This window comes from Peromyscus maniculatus, chromosome 8 (genome assembly GCF_049852395.1).
Source record: "Peromyscus maniculatus bairdii isolate BWxNUB_F1_BW_parent chromosome 8, HU_Pman_BW_mat_3.1, whole genome shotgun sequence".
In the NCBI taxonomy this organism is placed as follows: Eukaryota; Metazoa; Chordata; class Mammalia; order Rodentia; family Cricetidae; genus Peromyscus; species Peromyscus maniculatus.
Window position 1 is genome coordinate 48,125,664 of NC_134859.1, and position 4,897 is coordinate 48,130,560.

General features: G+C 45.4%; 1 pseudogene; it reads right to left on the reverse strand.

Annotated features, from left to right (window-relative positions):
* Positions 1–1,283: 1,283 nt before the first annotated feature.
* LOC107400780 (small ribosomal subunit protein eS6 pseudogene) lies at positions 1,284–3,242 on the reverse strand (annotated as a pseudogene).
* Positions 3,243–4,897: the final 1,655 nt, after the last annotated feature.

The following is a 4,897-nucleotide window of genomic DNA, read 5'->3' on the forward strand; positions in this document are numbered from 1 at the left end:
TATTAATAAAGAGAACAATGTGTTCAATATGAATTTGCTTTGCCACAAAATTATGAAAGGTCTAAAAAGTAATTCACTTAGATGTTTATGGGATACTGTGAATGGTAGGATATATTTTCACATTTTTGTTCTATTCTACTTTATAGTTTTCTAAAATGTGCATCCAGATCTGCATTTGTACTAATGATGTACAATTATAAAAATATACAATACATGTGATGCACAAACTTCCAAAAACTAAAATTCACAAAACAATTTGAACTTACCGAGTTCTTATGATTGTCTCAAAACCAATCTATAAATATAATGGATTTTTAATTCTCATTTCAATCAGGCATTTGTAGACCTTTATTATAGTAGTAAAAACAACAGCCATAAAAGAAAATTGACAATTAAATGAAACTACATATCTTTTGCAATTTGGGAGTAATTGAACGACAAATACTGAACAAGGGGAGCATTCCCCCACACCAACAACTTATATAGCTGTAGTAGAAAAATATCTTTTAGTTATTTCATATGTATCTATTTGTTGGGAGACACATGCATCCAATGGTACGTGTGTGAAGGGTCAGAGGACAACTGGTGGGAATTGGTTCTCTCCTTCAGCCATGTGGGGTTAGGGATCTAACTCAGGTCATAAGGCTTGTCAGTTGGTGCTTTCGTCTCTGTTGCCTAGCAATTTTCTCCATGACAAAGCCATACATCTTAGGAGGGAAGATCATTATTAAAACACAAGATACCCTAAGGTCTCCTGCAGGTAAGCTCCTTAAGCTCAGAAAGGAAACAACTCAAAATCTTCAGGAAGTCCCTGAAACTGATGGGATGCACTAGAGTGTTCCTCCCACAAGCGTGCATAAGCTGCAAAGATTATAGAGAGACACTCTTAGACAAGCTGAACTAGCTCTCCACCTACAAGAAGCAGAGATCAGCCGAGCTACAAGCAAGAGGTTTATAGGCCAGAAAGAGACACTCTTCAACCTGTTGAGCTGCCTACAGGCTGGACAGTACACTTCAGGTTTCCAGCTCTCATGAGCTGTCACCGTGCTGAGGTGGACCTTGGTGATGCAGCTGTCTTGGAGTCATTTATGCTCCTGTAAGTGACCCCTCACCCATACTCCATACGTAACCCCAATAAACTCATTGATTCACTGAGTGGACTTCGGTGGCTTGTGGACTTTGGTCTCTCATGGGTTTCCCCTCTGAAGTGAGAACACATTTGTTCAGATCTTCCCAAGGACAGTGTCATACAACAGCAGGCAGAACCATCTCACTGACCCAAAAGCTTCATTTTATTTTATTTTATTGAGATTCAAGCCCTGATTAATTTATTTGTTACTGTCAAATGCTTATTTTTAACCAGACTCAGAAACAGAAGCTCTCAGTGAAGACAGCCTTGGCAATCTCTTCTGGCCATTTTTCTTTGGCTTCCTTCATTATCTTGGCCAAAACATTAGCATATTCTGCAGATTCCTCCTTGTTTTTCTTAGTGCATTGTTTCTTCAGAGCAATAGGTTGACCTTTGTGCTACAGAACACATGGAATGACAGGATGCTGAATCTTGGCTGCTTTGGACCCAGGCTTCTTACCTTCTTTGTTTAAGGGCTTTCTGATGATGTATTGGTGGACATTGTCTTCTTTAGAGAAATTGGAAAGCTTTTGGATTCTGCTGTCTTTTGGCTCCCATCACTGAAGCATAGCACTATCTGTCGGTCCAGGAATACCCTTTTTTCCTATTATGACAACAACCAGCTTGAGAACACTCAGGTTGGCATCCACGATGCATCTGTAAACAGACTTGTGCTTCCTCTCCCCAGTTCTCATTGGTCTCTAACCAACCTGGGTCAGCAGGTCATTCTTCAGTGATGGAGTCTGAAAGGGGAGGTGGCCAGGAGATGAGAAGGTAAAGAAGACAGAAAATCTGGGGTTGGGAGGTCTTGCAAAGCTATGACTATGCCAAGCAAGCCTATTAAGAAGTGTAGCATCTTTTATGCAGTTTTTAGGGAAGAAATGGGACAGAGTCAGTAGGAAGCTAATGAAACAATGTTGAAGAAGAGGAACCCAGAATATCTCAAGGCTGTCAGAGACTGAACACACAATGGCCTTGGCACCCATAAATCCAGTCTCTTCAGGGGACAAGCCAAGTTCCCAGGAACTAAAACTTTAACTCCTTCAAGGCCCTGGCTCCAGGATCAGACCAAACCTTGCCAAGTCTTCCCCTAGGTAAGGACACAGAACTAATGTTCCCTTTGTCCTTTCATCAGGGCTTCTGAGAAAGCCTTGGATCAGCCTGACTCTCAATATAGAACAAGGATGCCCTTTACTCAACAGCAGGTGTACTCTGCTGTGGGTCATGACACCTTGCTTCCCAGGAAGACCATGTCTGTCATTCCTGCCACTGATTCAGACCACACAGCCCTTCCACCTTTCACCCAGAACATCAGCAGCTATTTCTGTGGCCAGGAACTCCTCATAGAAAGTACGAAGCTTGCATTCATGGTCCATTTCAATTCGTCTCTGACAGCCGTGGGTGGGAAAGGAGAGATTCAGGACTTCATCTTGACATGACTGACCACTTGGAAGATACTATGCAAAAGAGCCCAGGAGAATAGCGTTAATCAGTGAGAAAGGTAATACAATCCCTACCCCAAAAGGAAGAAAATGATGTCCACAGGAGATCTACTACTTATAGAGTCACAGGCTGGGATGTTTGGAACTTCGAGGACACTAAGAGCAGCTCCTGTGGGAAGATGCTGAGTCTGAGAAGACACCTGCCATCAGCACGACAGTGCGGGCAGGAGCAGAAGCAGGCAGAAGGCTCAGCCTGGATCTCCCTAGTTCTCTGCCATAGGTAACTGACAGAAAGTCAGCCCTTACCTGGCTTGCACAGCAACCCCCCCTCACCCCGCCCCCGAGTCATATCAGTGCAGACTCTCACAGAGGGCTTTGATTTTAAAGAAGGGCTCTGCAACTGTGATTGACTACCAGGAGGTCATAGTGGATGTGGGGGGGAATCGGAAACCTGATGGCCAGGGTCCTTAGAAGCCCAAGTAAAGACATGGCAGCTGTGCTCATGGGGAGAGCAAGTGACCCTGAGCTGAGGGGGAAAGTGGAATGCTGGGAAGGGCCACAGGCAAACATTGAAGTCTAAAGGAAATTGGGAATCTTCTGGAGGGTCCTCTGCGGAAGGGGGAGGGGGCCTTCCAACACCTTGTTTGGGGATGTCTCACCTTCAGAACCATAGTGAATCAATTCCCGCTTTAAACTGCCCAGTTAATGAAGTTTATTCTAGCAACCCGAGGAAACTAATATCTTAGGGTTCAGTAGTTGGCAGTGGTGAAGTCAGAGGCTGAATATTCTGAGATGAAGTGGACTCCAAAGTCTGGCCACCCCAATGAGAACACTAGCAAATATCTTTCAATGGAGGAATGTTGGTACTAAGGTGTCTATGCAGAAGTAACCATAAAACCATAGCTTAGAAAACTGCAAACAAAACTAGCAGTGGAATGGAAGGGCATGAGAGAGCAGAATTTGTTCTACCAGACGATAAGATAAGTTATAAATCTCCTGAGACCACTGTGATTTCGGAACAGGAAACACTGACAAGTCATGGAGCAGGTTAGAAAGTCCAACAAGAGATTCCAGGATGCATGAGACCACTGCCAGATTTGTCTTTTGTGATTCTACTTGGCACCTCAGATTTCCTGCAAATAAACTCAGCTCGAGACGTTTCCCCAGCAAGACGCAAGGCTTTCTCCGGTGATGGAAGGAGGGTTGAATTTTGTTGTGGTTTGGGTGTGGTGTGTCTCAGCCAAGGCTCATGTTGCCATTTGCTTCCAGTATATAACAGTGCAGAGTGGAGGTGGGCCCTTTAAAAGGTGCCCCATGCAGGCTGGGTTACTGTGGCTTTCTCTCTTGTAAGGTGTTGTTTCTGTGTCTCCTGCTGTGTTATGATGCAGCATGGAGACCCCCCAGAGGAAGCCCTCTGAGACGGTGGTGCCACACTTTCAGATTTCCTGGCCTCTAGAGGCAGGAGGTCAATACATCTCTCTCTTTTCTTATGAATTTCTCAGTGTGGGCTATTTTCTTTTACAGCCACAGAAAATAGACTAAAGACAACTTTCAAGTACATTCCTGGCCGTTGAAAGTAGCTGATGTGGTGAACTGAGGTCCAGGAAAATGTGGCTTTATTCTTCCATCAAGACCATGAAGTCAGTCATGGTTGGGTTCAATTGGCTTTTTAGCAGAATGAAATTAATTGTGGTGTAGGGAGAGAAAGAGGATCCACCAGTATGCAGCGGCGGTAAAGATGCACGTGTTCTGCTGGATCCAAAGTGAGAGGTTTGCTAGCACGAGGCCGGAGACCACCAACCAAGGGGTAGGATGTCCTGAAGAGCACTCAAAGAATGTCAGAAGGACTGTCGTTTTTCCCCGGGGCCCATGACATAAAGCATGGAGAAGGAAGGGGATGGGGACACAGAGCCTTTGTCCTGCATTGCCCTGAGCCTGAGATGCCTGGCTCAGGAGTCCCTACACCCTGGATGAGATCTAACCTCAGGGAGACCCTAGCCTGGAGGTCAGAGCAAGTACACCCCACACTCCAGGCTGCCACACTCCAGGCTGCAGCAGCCATGGCCTCATTCATTCAGACCTGATCACGACCCCTCACCCCCCGCTCCAACCTTTCCAAATCATCCCTGCTTCAGAAGCCATCACAGATGGCCTGGGACCCCAACTCACGCTGTGGAGGGACTGGGTTGCAACCAACTGTGTCAGAAACGTGTCTTCTTGGTGTCATTTAGTTGTGTGACTCCAGGAAGTGCCGGAAGGACAAGTTTCTCCTTCTCACTTTTTTTTTCTTTTGCAGCTACAAGGAGAAAGGAAGCAGCAAGTAACC